At 39.8% G+C, this 19,031-nt stretch overlaps 1 protein-coding gene across 7 annotated transcripts in view; it reads left to right on the plus strand.

The window, feature by feature from the left end:
- Nucleotides 1-19,031, plus strand: part of enah (ENAH actin regulator) — a 187,180-nt gene that overhangs the window by 112,596 nt on the left and 55,553 nt on the right. The window lies entirely within an intron of this gene.

Genomic DNA, 19,031 nt, shown 5'->3' on the forward strand with positions numbered 1-19,031 from the left:
CCCCAAGTTTAAAGGAATGGCACAAATAATGGTGTGGGCAGCTTTTGTCCAGGCAATTCAGAACTTGAAAATTTCTGACCAAAAAAAAAAAGTATTAAGGAACACCACTTAAACATGGGAAAATATGCTTTACGTTGCTTTTTAGTCGATACCATTTACAATGTCCACTTCCAATGGGTGCTACCATTGCTGTGTCACTGAAGTCAGGGCATGGATTTGTCTCAGGTTTCTAAGTAGGGCCTCCAACTTTGTTTAAAATAAAACAAATCATATAGTAAAATCTGGTCTGCGAGAAAATTGAAGTCAAAATACATTGCCAATGTTATTATGTAAACAATCTCTGGAAATCATCCACTTTGTAAAAAAAAAAGTTTATGGGAAAGTGTTAAAACAGGAAAACATTAGGACGTATATAATTTTAACTTACTTTTGCAGATTACCCACTGTACAGTTAACAAGTAATGTGTACTACCATCACTTATTTTCATTATAATGACTATCTTTTTTAATTTACACCAAGGACACAAGTTCCTGTGGCAGAATCTGGAATGCTTGTAGGTCGGAAGTTGGAAATTTTAGTTTGTGACTTTTGTCGTAGTTGACGAGCCGAATCCAAAGGAATCTTGAAGGAGCCTTTATTTATATCACTTTGTTTTGGTCTGGATGCTTCTGACCCAGTTGTTGTTTGTCCCAGGCCCGTGATGAAACATACATCATCTGGTCCACGCCAGCTCTCACCCCCCGGCCCACTTGTTGCCGGGCAGATCTGGAACTATAATAAGTGCATGTTTGCAGGTTGTGTCACTCTGACATGTGATCCTGGTTTCAGGATCCTCTCTGCCATGTTACTGAGATATTCTAACAGGGCAGTGGGTCGGGATCAAATGTCCAGCGGTCATCCATAGGGGTGAGGACGGCACCGGTGTACGTGTCAATACCCTACTGCCGTTCTAGACATCCTGACTCCCCCGAGCCCCAAAATAATCCCCCAACATGTGGTGCACGGCAAAAGGGTCGAAGATAGTCGCAGAAACAGAGGGAGAGCAGCTCTGCTCACACTGGACCTACAGTGAATTTAATCTCCTGCAAATCTCCCTGTAACAGGATCCAATGCTAATTAAGATATTAATGTGCTTTGATCAAGACAAAGGTCCTATGATAATACTAATCCTGTGTGAATCCAATCAAACTTTTGGCTATAATTTTCCTTTTTTCTGTTGATTTTCTCAAGTAAGAACTTTTTTTTGAAAGCTCAACCTGCGTTCAGAGTAAGAAATGAACCAAGAGAATTTCATCATTCTGTGTTCCATGAAATTCAGAAGTTCGTTCATGAGTTCATTAACTCATACATTATTTAACAGGGTTCCCAGAGGCCTGCTGTGGATTTTTGAAAAGTAGAAAAAGGTATTTTGAAATGAATAGATGTCTTTAAAAAGACCTTTTTTTTCTTGTTAATCAAAGTACGGCATCTAAATTCATCAGTGTGCCTCAGGACGGTAGAGGTTTGCTTTGTCGGAGTCTTAAATGAAATGACTTAACTCCATTTTTCTTTTTTACTTTACAGGATGAAGGTTAAGGACACAACTTTCCTTAAAACTTCTGAGTCCTTGAATCCCACTAAACAAGACAATGAAAGTCATTAAGATGACATTGAATTTAATAGAGAGTGAGTGAGCTTTTAAATCCCTACATACTGTGACACAAATCATTAAATAAGGTTCATAGCAAGGTTATTTTAAAGTAATGAAGTCATAGATGAGGTTAAGAGAGGTATAGGTGAGGACAGAGAGGACAGAGGTAGAGAGAGAACAATTGATGAGCAGAGTTGGAAGCCAAGTCGAGAATAAGAAGGAGGCCTTTGTGTGCCAGGTAGCCCATTTTCGTCGGCCATCTAATATAATGGTTATGGATAGACCGTTCTAATCAGACCTCAAAGAACCATTTCACCTTCTTCTGCTGGAAACACTGATGTCAGCACGAAGCAAGAGAGGAAGACAAAAGCAGCCAAAGAGCCATTAGGCAGGTACCCAATGCTGATACAAAGGCATCTTTATTTCCTAAAATCTTAAATTCTGTCTGCCGTCAACATTATCTGGTATTCAGTCTTTAATCGCAAGTAGTTTGGGAGTATTTTTTTGATCTTGGGCTTTTATATTCAGGCCTGTATTAGGTGAAAGAGTATACATCAGACTAGGTAAACTTCCCAAAAAGTCACACATATATTGTCGCACTTTTAGGATGAAGAGCTCTGAAGTTGTCCTGATGCATTAGGAGCTGCCAAGAGGTTTCATTCAGGCGAAGACATTCTTTGAGAGGAGAGATCTTTCGGGATTGGGTTAATGACAGTTGGATGGAGGACGGAGGAACTGAATCATTTTTATGACTGAGCTTGTGTTGAGTAAAACACTGTCTTTCAGAGATCAGTGTCCTCAAAACCTTGTGCTTTTTGTGATGACTCTGTCAGAACTAAGAATCTTTGACATTAATATTTCTTGCCATGCTTTATAGAGACAACACACCCAACAAAGTTTCTCCGTCTGTAAAGATTCTCAGTCATCCAGGTCATGGTTATCCAAGAAAGGGCAACTGAGCCTGTAGATCTTTGACAATGTTTTTTTTAAGGATCTACAACCAAGTCCAGTTGCCCTTGATTCAGTTCTTGGATCTCATCTTTGTCTTTCCACCAAATTAGCTTCTTGACCTGGTTTCCTTCAGAAAACTGGTTCCAAGTTGGTGGAAAAGGGTTATACTCCCAAACAGACACATATGATGACACCACAGATGCCTGTCAGTTCTGTTTGTATTACTTTGTGGAGACTGTTGGGAGGGGACATGTGTGATAGATCACTGTCTGTAGCAGTTGCATGGACAAGTCTGCGCTGTTACAACAGACTGGGGGTAGGTGGATGTCCACTCAGAGCCTATAATAACAAAATACACATCACACAGACCCACCTAGACACTCAAAGTAAAATACCAGCTTAGGTGACAGCAGATTTGTGTTGGAATACAGTTTTCTTCCCTCCAAAGTAGATGTCATCTGATTTATTATAAACAAAGATATCTCAACTTAACCTTGACAAATAAAACGTAATATAGTGTCTTTTATTTTATGCATTAGCATTGTTGTGTTCTCCATGGAGAGCTATGCCTCAGCCCACAGATCACTGCATTTCACAACTATTCTAGCTATTGTTTGACAGGACTCATAGAGTAGTGTAGGGATGTGTGCGATTAGTCGACTATGTGATTAAATGTTGCCACCCTCGTTAGTCGGCACCAGTATTAAACTACAAATTCATGTATAATGCCAGTTAACTGTTGTCTCTAAGATGTTTCGCAGCCATCCACCTCTAGTCAGTGCTGCAGCTCCAGCAGACAGCTGGTAAACAGCGTAGTTTGTAAGTATTTTGATGTAGAAAATGAAAATAAGGGTAAATGTAGGTCGCCCAGTTGGGTCTGAAAAGTTGAGGTCACGTTTTGAAGGACAATGCACAACATCCATAATGCACGGCGCAAAGTGCTGTGAAGAATGTGATTAACACCTTCAGATTATTCATAAGATACACAGTATTTTTCAGATGAGGTTTAACATTATCAGTTATTAAATTGTGCACAATTTTACCTGCTTTATGAGAGTTAGACTAGTTGACTAGACTAAAGACTAGACTAGACAAAAAAAAATAGTAACCAGGAACATCCCTTGTACAGTGTACTACTACTGTAAGTGGTGTGTTGGTAAATAGCATTTTAATATGTAGGCTGTTTATTAATTTTGGCATCATGGTTGTGCATATATAACCTTTGCAACTAGTTATCTAAGTCATGTATTTGGCCTACATATGAAGCCTGCAGTGCCATAAATACGAGCCGTGATGTGATCCTGGCCTGGGGTCCACATGTCATACTGTTTTATTGAGCGATATATTTCGAAGGAGCAGGTGTCATTTTCTTCTCCTGCTTCATTTCACATTCACAAGATGTTGCTATAGACGCTGTCATTTTAACCCTCGGACGATGACATCATGAGCTAATTCTGATACTATGTGGATTCTTCGTTTTTAAAAAAAAGTGTCCGTGTGCTTTTACCAGACAGTCTAAATAAACCTGGAGGTGGACATCCGTCTCCCAGCCAGGTTGACTTTGACAGAGTGAAGACAGTTGGAATTTCCTCTTGCATTTTTCCACAGGAGCCTGCCTGCGATCGCTGCGTGTGTACGTCATGTAGCTGCGAGTGTGTAGAGTTACAGTGGCACCACATGCTCACAATTGTACACACTCATCATTATGTAAGGCGCTTTGGATCAAAGTGTCCACCAAAACAGAGCATGAGCTTCATGTATTATTCATAGCCTCTGTGTGCTTTTTAGTCTGCCTGTCTCTAACAGAATGATGGATGGACGTGTGTGTGTGTAGGACTGCATTGAACAAATGCTCATCCAGTGCAGACACACACACATATATACAGAAACACCTTGACCTCCTGATAGGTGACAGCGTCAGCTCTTCACTTACACAAACACAGATGGATGGCAGCTTTGATGACAGCTTGTTTCTCAGCCGGTGAAATGGATGGGTGGGCTGTCCTTTACCTCTGCCCCACTCATCTCCATCATCCTCACAACAACTTCATCTGTCCTTTAGTGTCCACTTTGCCTTTTTTGCCTATTTGTGTCATCTTTTCTCTCCTCTTGGTTATGTATTATTCCTCCCTCACCTCTTTTCACAGCATACACTGACATTGCAGTGCCGAACCTTTGCTCCTCGGCTGATCATCGTAACACACACAGCTAAACAATCAATACATTTAAACTGGTTATCAAGACTTTGATTGTAGTGCGTCCCTCTATCAGTCAGCTTCTAATTGTTCATTTCCTGGTGATCTGGTGACCGTTCGCTGTTCACAGCGACACAATTTATGCTCTGATGCAGTTTGCAGGTTACCTTGATCACCGCCCTTCCCTCCAAGTTTACCCCCGTAAAGGCTGCAGTTTGGATAGACATGCTGTGATTTTGGCGGCGCTTGATTTTGGCTCAGATCTTTTCAATGTGGCAGCCAGGTCGCAGACTTTTTCATTCACACTGAAATTTGTCTGAAAGCATTTTAGGCAAGAAATAGGCAATGTGGTGACAGAAGCTTTTGATCATATTTGATCAGCACGGCCTACTGTGACAGTTTGATCGGACTGTCGTGAGTCTGTTGTTATGTCGTGATTATGCACATTAAGATACAGCGAATGGGCCATCAACATACCCCTGTCTGCGGGGCTGGATCTACTCCTCTCCATAGAAAGTGAATTGGATCTGCTGACTTGATGTCAATGACTTTGGTGTGTCTGCACCGTAAGCCATGTGTGAAGGAGAGGCGGCCGTCTATCCCTCTCCTCCCCATTGTTTTGAGGTAGCACACTATCTTTTGCTCAGTAAAGGGAAACACAGCAATTTTACACATAAAGTTCACTTTTTTGTCATGAGGAGCCTGAGAAAACTATTGTATAATATCTTCAAAACTAGGTTTAACATGAGTAAATTGAGGTTGAGGTTTAACCACAGCTCTGTTGCAAAATTAATCTCAGTTCAGTAAATCCAAGTTTAGTGACGTAAAGTGAAATTTAATATAATCAATATGGAGATGCTTGCTTACCCAAATTAAAATAAAAAATAAATTCTACTGTTGCTGTTGGACTCTTGTAAGTATAAACTGGGGCATCAAACTTTCAGCTGCTCTGTGTTCCTTAACAAAAAGTTGCATTGTTTGTTAGTTAGCTAAAAGTAAAAAGAAAAAAGAAAGAAAGAAATATTTTAGCTGCCTAAAACGGTATGAAAAACAAACATTTTGTGAAGTAGCTAAAATGTTCTAAAATGTTATATTGTTTGCTAGCTAGCTACAGTAAAAAGTTAGTTAGCCTGGTTTAGTCTGTCCCTTAACTTTCTTCGGTCAATCCATCTAAAAAAAAAAGTTAATCCTCCTCAAGTGTAAGTGCAAATTATTGCTGAATCACATTTTAAATAGGAGTTATAAGTGTTGTGAGAACTGCAAGAGAATTAAACTGAGTTTTTTTTTTATCTTGATTTAGAGTAAAAACTAAATGAATTTTAAGCTAGTTTAAAAGTTTTTTTGCAACATAGCCTAATTTAAAGTTAATTTAATCTAGTTTAAAGATGACACCCATACTTAAAATCAGGATATCTTGGCCTCTGTTGCCTCGATTTTGAGTGTTCTTTTTTTCCACTGTCTTACGGCTGTAGAGAACCGTGATGACTGAATAAAATGCTGATGGAGAATGTAGAACAGTTATTTGCTGCAGGGCAAAAACAGACACTAATGACAGTAAGTTTAACTGTTGTAAAGCACCATGTTGTGGAACCCTGTGGCTACATATAATTAGTTTTCCCTCAGAGTTACCTGCTCTTTTGGTCGCTCACTGAACATTGAACAGTCAAAGTCAACTGCACAGTACAGAATACTGTATGCATGGCAGATTAAACCCTGAACAACCTGGATGCAGCGTGGTGGGACATTAAATTAAAGGCTTTCAGCTACATGCCACCATGCTGTAGTGGACTTGCAACTGCGACAATTACTTTTTTTTTTTTTTAAGCTACTACTTTAAGTTTCATAATGCATTATGTTTACATTAAAAGTCCCGTGTGTCCTATGTGTAAGATATAGGACAGAGGTCTTAAACTTAAATTGGCTTTGGGCCAGAACTAATATTATCATCCCATAGGAGGGCCGCTTCACTTGACACATACGGACGTAAGTGCAGGATTTTTCCCTGATTAACAGATCAAAAGCTATTTAAATTGGTGTCCTTGTATCCAACTCCATGTACTTTGTCATTGTGACAGCGATCTCACAGTAATAAGCCCTGAATCATGTCCAAGACGCCTCCTGTCTCTATGGTCTAGTCATGGTCACGTTAATGTAGGCTAACGGTTATTAGAACAATTTAAGCGGAGTGATACGGGCAGTTAAAAGTCCCAGTAATGCTGTACTCTATATCAGCACTTTCTTTCATCCAATCAAATTACTTGTTTGGAACTACCTGTTGCATAATAGTGTATAATCACCTGAAAATAAGAGTCACTGTGTTTGTGTTACTGTAGAACGAGTCATTTATGTTTACAGAGGGAACAAGTCCTCTTCCACCAAGTCCACCCTGTTGCTCTGTCATGTTTCTACAGTAGCCCAGAATGGACAAACCAAACACTGGCTCTAGATGGGGCCTTCATCCAAACAGGTGTTTTTTTTAGCATTCCACAACTTCCTGAGTCTTTTTGTGCCCCTGTCCAAAACTTGTTTGAAATGAGGTAAATCATGAAATATATTGTCTCTGTACTGCAGGATCTCAACAATAAGTGTCTGATTGCCCGCAGCAAGTATAATGCTAATAAATCTAGCAGCTCATTTGCCTGATTGGGCAAGTGCTTAAGAGAGTAATTTTTTTCTGGAGCTGATGATGGAAGTAAGGAGTGATCCATCTCGCTCTCTGTTGAGAAGTGCAGAAAATGGTGACAAAGTTTATCACCTGAAGCGCAAGCAACATTTCAGTTACCCTTGAAACAGGAATTTAGTCAGGTGGTGTTAGAGGATGTGGATTAAACTAAAAATTTAGTTTTAGAAAAATGCTGCTGGGTTGTCACAACAACAGCCAACAGCGTCTTGTTTGCATGGCAACTAAAAGGGTTGCAAGTCAGGTAATCACAAAGATGATTATCACAGAATATCATGTTTTAAAAACACACTAGTTCCACAAGCTACTTTCCTTTTATTTGACAAATTATAATATATAGTACAGTTGTAAAAAATCATTTTTTCTGACCTACTTGTCTGACTGGGAAAGTGGAAAAACATGGAGCCCTGTACTGTTTTCCATTGAGTCTATGTCAAAAAGGATTATCACGTTCTTTTATTTATGTTTTATGCAGTGTGCCAACTTTTTTGGAACCTGAAATTTACGCACTTTGCAGGGGAGGGTGAGGGGAGTTGGTTACAATCTGCAAACTCTCCACTAGATGCCACTAAATCCTACACACTGCTCCTTTAAAAGACCACACATTTCTAAAATTGAGCAAAAGGTTGGTGCATCCGAATTGCCAAAAAAAAAGTTCTGAGCTCCTTTCCTTGGGTCAAAATGAATAATTTAGGTAAAGGACATTTATATGGAACATCACACTACACACACACACACACACACACACACACACACACACACAGTGGTAATGATATTGAGGGCAGCAGCGTTGTGTCCTTCTCTGTATCCAGCGTATGAATAATAGATTGGATCCAGGAAGTACAAACTGGCCAACCAGCCCATCAGGTAGAGAGTCCCACCACATCCTGTACGCAGCTCTCTCCGTCTCTCTGCCTCTGCCACTATTTCTGTCTCTTTCTCTGCCTTTTGTGTGTCGTCAGTTTGTTTTCTCCTCATTCTTTGTCTCTGTCCGACTCTCCAGCTCTTTCTTTTTTCTCTCATCCTCTTCTGTTCATCCCTCCCTCCCTTCCACTCTCCATCCCACCCTCCAACCCTCCCTCTCCTCTCCTCTCCTCTCCTCTCCTCTCCCTTTGTTTCCATCACTTCTGATCTGTTGGAGAACCGGCACAAACAACAACCACACCGGGCGTGTCTGCGTCGTCTTTAAAGGTGTGCCGTCAGGATATGAGGGCATCAGATTACAGAGGATAAAGAACCGCTGCAACAGAGGAAGGCTCAATATTTTGTTTATTAAAAACAGTCGCGCCTTATCTTCTCCTGCTGGAGCTTAACTTCATAACATCACCCTGAGCTGCACAGACCTCCATCAGCGTGGATGATGCTCTATTAAGGCACAGGAAATTGAAAGAAGAACCTCCGAAGGCTGAGCCATGGTTTTGTACGTGAGCTCCCAGGATTGTAGTGCTGGGGGAGGCGGCAGCGGGGTGGTGGTTGCTCTGAGGCCTGGCAACGGGTCAGATGGGGCCCCACACGGACTGTGGCGCTACATGTGCTGCCAGAGGAGGCCCACACTGACACTGGCTTCATGTAGGTACACAGCAGGGATGGGAACAGATTTGTTGTACTGTTTGTGTCTATCTGTGGGATTTTCATGTTAAAGTCATACCAGACATATCTAGTCTAAGTAGGGCGGGGCAATCTAGCTGAAAAATTAATCACGATAAAATATTTAATTTCAGTCATTAAAGATTATTATTTGCTGATTTTTAATTACCTATTTTTAAGAAAGACAAGGAGAAAATAAGTTGAATTTAACAATTTAATTTAGAAAGGCGCACAGGTTCAAAAAAAACACCATTCTGGCGAGTTGACCTGACCTTTTTTGTGAACAATTTCCTCACAATAAAGTAGCTGATTACTTTCCTTTACTTTTAGATTACCTCAAGACCAAATATGGTGAAACTGTTTAGACTAATAGCCTCTTTTATGTTAATTGTTCAGTGCAGATTAATTAGCGGTAATTACACATAAAATAAATGTGCTTTGTTAAAGCTACTACAAGGAGTTTTTAACTGGTTATGAAACAGTCTCAATTTAGTTTTGATGCCTCCATATGACCTACATAAACAAACGAGGCCATCCGCAAGAAGGTTATTCTTGATGTCTGTGGCTGGGTTGGATTCTGTTTGAAATCAGATGAAACGAGACGGTGTTTCCATTATTTCCCAGCCTAAATAACAGTGAGTAGAATACTAGCCAGTTAAAAGGACACAAGGAGATTTTTCTTCGAATAATTCTATTTTTGATGCTATATTTTAAGGTTATTGCAGTGTTAACACTACCGCTTTTGTCCACGGGGGGCTCCAAATCAACACAGTATGAAAGTTCCTCGTAGCAGCTTTAAGTAAGGTTATGCTGATCACACTTCACGCTCAGAAGTAAGCTGCTGTAAACTCATTCTGGGGTTTGTGTTTCCACCCACACACCATTCCAGTCACCAGAATACCAAAGATAGTAATAAATAAATAAATAAATAATAATGGCAAAATTTCCACCTAGTGAAAGCAATTTTTCACTGAAAATCAGAGTCTTCAGTGCAACCAGCTAAGATTTGTGAAGGGTTGTAAAGTGTGCACATGGTGCGTGGTCTTTATATTAAAATGCATTTTTAAAATAGTGATCCTTCTAATAATCCCTGTCTTTGAATGTATCTGTAATCTGTTTCCTTCTTTTTTATCTGCAGTGGAATACAGTTAGCTTTTATTTGTATCCTACTTTGATGTACTCCATCACATAGTGTGTATTCTGTTACACCCCGAGTCTGTTCACACGTCACTTGTAGCATGCTCCATTAAAGCTGCAATGATTAATTCATTAATAGATTTTTAATTGATTATTAAATGAATCCCTAACTGTTTTTGACAATCGATTATTTTTTTTTATTTATTTATTTATTTATTTTTTTTTTTTAAAGGAAAAAAAAGTCCATATTCTCTGATTTCAGCTTCTTAAATGTGAATATTTTCTGGTTTCTTTACTCCTCTCTGACAGTAAACTGAATATCTTTGTGTTGTGGACAAAACAAGACATTTAAGGACTTCAGCTTGAGATTTGGGAAACACTGATCAACATTTTTCACCATTTTCTGAAATATTATAGACCAAACAACTAATCTATTAATCAGCTATGAAAATAAACAGTAGTTACAGCCCTACGCTCCATTATGAGTTGGGACATATTCTTTCTGTGCTTTCATTTCAGTATATATTTAATGCATTTAAGTGAAGCTTGTGAACATTTTATTGAACAATTTTCTTATATTTGGTGCACCACTATAGTTTTGTTGCACAGGTTTCAGTCCTGGATGTTCTTTGTAACAGTTTTTACCTCACCTCTGTCTTTTGAACTGTTATCAGCCTGGTCCTCCTGCAGAGGAGACGATATATTACAAACACTCTACTTCCCTGAGAGGTATTTTAGTAGCAGGTAGTGAAATCATGAGCAGCTAATATAGGGAAGTACAGCCCAGTTTCTCTTTGTTCTGTCTGTCAGTGAAGAGCTAGCTGCCTCTTTTTAAGCTTTTCTCTTTGCCCTCTCTGTCTGCTTGTTTTTTTTCTTCTTTTCCCAGTATTGTGTCAGAGTGTTTTTGGACGGTGGCCAAGACTAAGTGCTGTTGTTGTGGGTCATTGAATCAATTCCTTCCATCTGACGAGAAGAGAAAATGACTGAATGTCTGTCTCTAGAGGGCACCTTGAGAGTCAGTGGGTCTACTGGGCGTGCGTGGCGTTAATTTAGAAATATAAGATGCCACAAATTACACTTCCGAGTCGTGAAATAATAAGGTAGAGTTCTAAAAAGCTGGGTGTAATGAGAAAATGAGGCTTAAATGAATGTCGGGTGCGCTGATGTGATCTTAAGTCTTCCTCCTGAGCAGCTCTCAGGTCCGCGGCCCCGCCAGGCTGCTCTCTGCGTTCCGTCATTAGCACATAAGCTCTATTAGAGCCGACAGTAACACAATTACACCCACAGGCAGCGGAAGATGGAGACGAGAGAGCATGTCAGCAATTACAGTCGCACATATTGACTGCCTGTGGACTCGGCTTAATCCAATACTGTTTCATTTCAGCCCGTACAAGAAGGAAACCATCAAGATGGTAATAAGATGAGATGATTTGGATAATCAGGGCGGATCGAGAGCGAGATGTAGAGATGGTTATTCTGTGCGTCCTGGAGATGTGGCCGTTGGAGGTCGAGGTCACATTGGCTACTGTGTGGCTCACTCTCTATTAATATGATGTATAGGATTAATGGAGCATTGGCGAGTGACTAATTTGTCAGTTAAATTAGCTATAAATTGCTTTTTGCTACTACTAGTTTAGTCTTTAAGATGTCAGCAGGTGAAAACCTGCCCTGATCAGCTGTTGAGATGTCTGCCTTCTCTTTAGTGTAATAGAACTGGAGCTGTAATGATTAATCAATTATTGAATTAATCCTCAACTGTTTTGATGATTGATTTTTTTAATTTAAAAAAATGTCCAAATTCTCGGATTTCATCCTCTGAGATGTGACTATTTTCTGATTTCTTTAGTCCTTTCTGACAGTAAACTGAATATCTTCGTGTTTTGGACAAACCAAGATATTTACGGACGTAAACTTGGACTTTGGAAAATGGTAATCAACATTTTTCACCATTTTCTGACATTTTATGGACCAAACTACTAGTCGATTAATAATCGATTCACCAAGAAAATAATCAACAGATTAAATGATGATGAAAATAATTGTTAGTTGCAGCCCTAAATGTGACTAAATGACACTCAGCTTGTGGGGCTCAAAGCACCAAAAAACATGTTTGAAAAATTCAAAACAAGTGTGTCCTTGCAGAGATCAGAAAAGATAATCCACAGACCTTGTTGTGAGCAGTTTCATGTAGGAATTACTTTCTTTGTAGTTAGAAAAAAAGTAGCTCTGGCAGATTTTCAAATAGTTCCGATACTGCAGAAAATATGTGTTTTTGATAGCGTTGCACCGATTGACCGGCCAGAGAGCGGTAACCGGGTGGGCAGCGTCACATATCTGATTCTGTACTGGTCAAATTCAGGCACATGCTCCGCACAACGGTCACGTCATGCATGTAGCGACACAGACGGTAACGTCGCAGCCACAACAGCTCTGGTCACAGCAGCACACGATCAGACACATGCTTGCGTGAAGTCTGCGTTAGCGATAGATTCCAAGAACAGGATAAAGAAATGTCAGAAAAAACAAGGAGACGGAGCAGCTGCAGGTCTCGCTGAACAGTGGTAAACTTTCTAGCTCTTTAGGCGTAAATGTTATTTAATAGTGTTTCATAATGAACATCCAATTCAATTTTACATTAAAGAAAAGCTACAAATATGATCATGCATTCTGTCAATTAGAGACTGAAAACTGGAATGAAGAAAAATTGGAATTGGCCAAGAAAATTGCATTTGGTGATTTTGGTGTGTACTGTCCTTTTAAATGAACAAATGGGCATATGTTATTTTCATGATATCTATTGATGAAAAGATAATTTGTCCTGCTATAACACAAACACATTCAGGGGCGATGACAGAAAGGTGCTTTTTAAAGGGGAGGTCAGATTTAGCCACAGTGACGGGACGGACGCCAAGCAGCAATTGGTACCAAAACTGGGACAGCTGTATAATAATGTGATTTTCCTGTACTTACTGCCACATAAACGTCGTTAAAAAAAAACTATACAAAAGGCAAAAAGAGAGCTGTACATACAGTTTCTGTTCAAACTAGAAGAGATGACGACTGTTCAGAGCTGAGAGACTTGCTATTTACATCGTGTCCGCTGGTAGTGACCTCGGCTTTTCGACCGTCTGGAGTGAAAACCTGTCTTAGTCATAGTGTCTATCTTAAGATAATAAACCACCGTTACATGAATTCAACTCAGAAAATCTCAAAGAGCAAAGCAAACAGCGTGTGTGTGTGTGTGTGTGTGTGTGTGTGTGTGTGTGTGTGTGTGTGTGTGTGTGTGAGAATCTCAGCATCATCATCATGACAGACACCTGTTAAGTGGTGTTGGTGAGTCATCCCCACACTGAATGGTTTCCAGTCAGCACACACAGACACGCGCACGCACACACACACACACACACACACACACACACACACACACACACACACACACACACACACACACACACACACACACACATACATACACACATATACATACACATACACAGGCAGTACCTTCTGGACAGTCCATTGATCCACAGCTTCCTCTGATGATGTTTGATGCTAAAGGCTTTAAAAGAAAGCATTACATTAATATTACAGTCACAGACAGACATGTTTTATAAGCGTACAGATAGATAGATAGATAGATAGATAGATAGATAGATAGATAGATACTTTTTCCCGCCAAATTAGCTCTGGTTCTTGAACCAGCTCATCCAAGATTCTCAGAACCTTGGTTCAATCCAGCAAACCAGTCCACACTTCTCTTCTCAAGGAGAACCTGCTATGTTTTGGTTCCAGCTGGAAACCAACTCCTCTGGGTCTGAATCAGTTTATTTTAACGGAGTGGCTCAAAATTAGGTGCTGGAAACAGAAGGGGGCCGGTTCCATGTCGGTTGAAAAGGTCTATAAGATGACTTACCCCGTGCTGACTCATCAGACAGGATTTTCTACTGGTGGCCAGTAGACTGGTTTCCAGTAACTGTCGTCATGGTCGGAGCTTACTCATAATTAGCCAAGGTCACACCAAAGGAACACTGTTTATTTCATTGTTTGTGCCTGTGTTTCCATCCCAGATGAGCTCAAATTTTGCTTTCGTTTGCGTTTTCGTCCGGACAGACACAGTGTTTCCACGAATTTGGTTTTCTTGCCTTAACGCTCTTTGGAGCACAAACTTGCGAGACAGTTTTAAGGTTTTACTTGTTCCCACTGAGAATCCAGAAGTCTTAAACTCAACAGGGAAACTAGGTGATTCTGTAAAATGGTTAAAAAACAAGCCGAGCTGTTGTTACAGGGCTCTAATTGTTTTGACTCAGACGTGGCAAACCCTGTTTTCTTCTGCTGTGGAAAAGTAGCCGATGCCAATACCAATGACAGTGTTAAGTGGGGGTAATGTGTGTGAGCGCGTTGGTATTCAGAAGCGGTCGTGAGGCTGGCTGCAGCCCAGATTCTGCCTGTTTTATCTCTGTCTGTCTGTCTGTCTGTCTCCTCAGACAGTTAACACTTGGCTGAATACTAATTACAGTCAGATCTGCTTCCTTTTCAGCTCCATCCAGATCCACAAGCCTCTGGTTGGACGGTGTGAGTGCGTGTATGTTGTTGTTGTTGTTGTTGTTGTTGTTGTTGTTGTTGTTGTGTGTTTAGTACACAGAGCACCATCTTGGTCCATCTGGCCCTGCTCAGGTTTTTTTTTTTTTTCAGAAAAGTTAGCTCATTAGCAAGTGTAAATGGGACAGTGATGTCTGGGTGTCTCTTGTTCTTGTGCCAAATGCAGCTTTGGGGATATTATGGTGTGTTGTCAGTGCTTCAGAGTTTATGTTAGGACTGTCAGCAACAACGTACAAAGTTTCATTTGACCTTTTTGTTATTCATTCATCGTTGTTACTTCCTCTATTCAAAAGCAGCTGCTCAGTTATAGTCTAATGGGTTAATATACAGTCCCTCCACGATTTCACAGGCCTTTTTTGGCATTGTTGCTGCCTAAAATGCCTGATTTTACGACAGCTTTTCTAAAAAATTGCAATCTGTGTTGCTTTTAAGCATTTTTTGGAATGAAATTGGGTGGACCAAGTTAAAAGTTGTGATTTTTTTGTATAACTCATCACAAATCAAAGACAATTCTAGGAAGAGCAAAAGCGCAGTCTGTTCTGAGTATTCAAACTAACTAACTAAAAAAGGCTCAGAATTACAAAATCTTTTGTAAATGAAGTGCATATTCCACAAAGACGCAGAATCTTTTTGGAGCTCAAACTCAAAACAGCACAAAATTCTAAAATAAAAGTGCACAGAGCACTGATAAATGTCAACAAATGTCACCTTTGACAAAAAAATTAAAGAATGTTAATGCAAAGCAATGGTGAATGATAAAAGAAAACAGTAAGTCAGTTCTCCGGGGACTTTTGTGGTTGGTGGAATTTGCGGAAAGCAATGGTGATTGGTCGAATTTGCAGAAAACTTGCAAAGTTTAGGTTGGTTGAATCTGCGTAAATTATTGCGATCGCAACATTTCAACTTCCTGGAGGGAGTGAACATGTATATAAATGTTAACTGCATTTGCATTGATGATTGTTCAGTTTATAGGCTTTTTACAAAGTCTTCAAAATGTGGGAAATTCTTTATTTCAAACATTATGCTTTCACGGTTAGGAATATACTTTAAATATACCCCTAGAAACAATCCCTTCCCAGCATAATCCATAACCCTCCTGTAAACCAAAAAATCTTTAATGTTTTAAATGAAATGATTCCATCATCATATTTGTTTGTTGTCTCCTGGCGTCGCCCACCAGACTAGGAGTGGAGCTGGATTGATTAACTGACATGGCTGCCGAAATGAAAAGGCAGCACTTCTACGCTCTGGAGTTTTTCTGTTCTTACTGTTCTGCCTTGCGTCACATTTAGAAGTGACGATAAAAACTTTGAGAGCCTGGATTGTTTTGGTTAAGGTACCTTGATAGTGCTTAAATTTCACTATTAAAAATCTGTGGGAACTTAGTATGACTCCATTCTGTCTCATCTGGTTTATCAGAGCACTAACATGTTGTGTCTGTTCAGTTTCCAGTGATAAACTGGACTCTGTCTCTAATTAGAATCCAGTCTGTGCTGAGAGAAGGACACACTGTGGTGCCATACCAGTGCCAAACATAAGGGGCAACACCAAGCCAGTCTATTTTCTGATACCTTACTTGGCTAAATATGAACATACTTTTCTTCAAAAGCCTTTTTGTAAAATTAAAAATGAAACTTCACTATTTAACATCACTGTTTTAACACAAACAGCGTTATGAGGCAGTAAATGAACATGTGAAATTAAAGGAAAGGAAACAAGTAGCCGTAACCAAGCATTCTGACTCTCATTACAGCAGTCGCTCTTCATTCTGTACTTCAAAGGTATTGAGTTCATAACAACAATTCTAAAACATTAGAGCAGGAACAACTATTTATAAATTATTTAATTATTTTCTCAATAAATCATTTGATCCAAAAATGTTCCATCACAATTTGTCTAAGCCCACGTTGACAGCAAATATTCACACTTGACAAGCGGGACCGGCTGATTTATCAAATTTGAAAGTTGCTGCAGAATAACTTGTCAGCCTGTCAGTTACTACGAGCTGCTCGCCCCTCCCGTCCAACCGAGAGTCCAAAATCCAAAGCCCCGTCATCCACCATCACAAATGACAAAGAAAAGCAGCCAACGCCAAAGCCGGAACCGGCAAATGCCCAACGTCTCTGCCTGAAAATCGACTACGGCGATCAAATAATCGGTTAATCAACCAATCGCTGCAGCTCCACGTGGAGATGTAAGGTGAAACACCTTCCAGACAGCACTGCGTTCTTTGGCAATGTCTGCGTTCTCGATCTTGAGAGTTTCATCTGCTACTCGCTTAATCAACTTATCTTAATCTTCTATAAAACTTGGAATAAGTATCGTGTCTGCATATTAATGCATCAACAATCTGGCAGTCTGAAATCAGTCACTGAGCGCTTTCAGATTTGTTCAGTTGGACTCTCAAGTTGGGCTGCAGCTAAAGATTATTTTCATTGTTGATACCACTGCCAAATATTTTCACTGTTAATCAGTTGTTTAATTATTCCAAAGCGGCGTCTTCAAATTGCTTCTATTGTCCATCCAGCAGTCCAAAACCCAAAGACCCTTCAAATCCAGCCAGTGTTTGACATTTTTGCTTCAAATGTGACTGAAAAGATTAATCAATTATCAAAATAGTTGGCAACTAGCTTTCTTTCAACTTTCTTTCTTTCAACTAAGTGATTAGTCAACTTATTGCTGTGGCTGTGCTCTCAAGTTCTTAATGTTTACTGCAACACTGATTATTGGTGTTTGGCGGTGTGTTTCTGTCGCTGAGCCGCTCATTAAACAAATGTGACCAAGCCTGTCACAACACAGTCTGAGATCCACAACATCCCAATGAATGCAAACACTAAGAGAGAAACATTCTGCATTCACATGAATCTGGATGTTAATGCAGGCAGAGGTAGGGGGGAGGTGGAGGGAGTTGAGTTTGCAGCGGTGTGTGCAGAGAGCGAATGAGCACCAAATGTGATTATCTGGCTCACTTAATGCTCTGCTCATGTATGTTTGGACCTTATATAAAACATGTGACTACATGGCAGCTTCTGCCTGCCTGAACTGCTGCTCAGACTCGTGAGTGCAGGACTTAAAGATCAAAAATCAGGGTTGGGAGAGTTAGTTTATCACAATATTAAAGTAATGTAACTTTTTTTCTTGTTTGGATTACCTCAGCATAAAATATTGTGAAATTATTCAGCCTAATATAGTGTTTTTAGTTCCATTGTGAGGCAGCTGGATTCACGAGGTCACGTGATAATCCATCTTGCCATTACCCAAAGTTATCCATTTGTGTCTGCACTAAAAGTGGTACAGCCAATCAGTGTCCGAGGAAAGACTACTGGCAGCTAGGGGCGTGGTTTTAGGTGTGACGACAGCGAGAATTGTCTCAAACAAACAATGGCTGCTCCTGAAGAGGTTAGTATAGATGCTGTGATGGCATCAGTTATGTCAGATCTGGAGAGTATTTCTAAACGGTTAGAGGCTTTTCTCAGTGGAAAACTTGTTGTCACTCTTCTCCTGACTGGCTTCAGCAAGAGTTTGAGCCAATTGGTTGAAGTTAGCTGAGTTAGACGGATGGTTCATCCAATCACCTGCGAAGTGTTTCTCGAAAGTGCCTGCCCTTTTCCGAACTGTTTCTGAGGACGACTTTTCAGATGTTTCTGTGCAACAAACCGGCTAGTGTGTCAGGTTATGTTATGCTAATGATTATTTTCATCATAGATTAATTGGTTGATTATTTTCTAGATTAATCGATAAGCTGTTTGGTCCATGAAATGTTAGAAAATGGTGAAAAATGTTCATCAAAGCTCAAGATGACTCCACGACTCAAAAACCTTAAGTAATCCTGTCACAATCTTGTCGCTGGAAAAATATTGTTCATTGCAGGAAAGACTTTAGAATCTTGTAACAATTATTTTCATTTATCGATTAATCTGTCGACCACATTTGCCAATAATCAATTAGTTATTTGGTCCATAAAATGTCAGAAAACATCCTCAAATGTCTTTGTGGAGTCCACAACTCAAAAATATTCAGGTTTCTGTCAGAAACTAGAAAATATTCACATTTAAGAAGCTGAAATCAGAGAACTTTGGCTTTTTTGTAGATTAAAAGTGACTCAAAACAATTAATCAATTGTCAAAATAGATTCAGATTAAATTAAGTGTTTTAACAGTTTGAAAGTGTTTTATATTCTTTGTTAGGTTTATTCGTTTGTTCAGCTGTTCTGTTCTTTGTTGTGCACAATTTATTGATTGACTGATTGAT

The sequence above is a fragment of the Lutjanus erythropterus genome, chromosome 15 (genome assembly GCF_056507025.1).
Source record: "Lutjanus erythropterus isolate fLutEry1 chromosome 15, fLutEry1.hap2, whole genome shotgun sequence".
In the NCBI taxonomy this organism is placed as follows: domain Eukaryota; kingdom Metazoa; phylum Chordata; class Actinopteri; order Lutjaniformes; family Lutjanidae; genus Lutjanus; species Lutjanus erythropterus.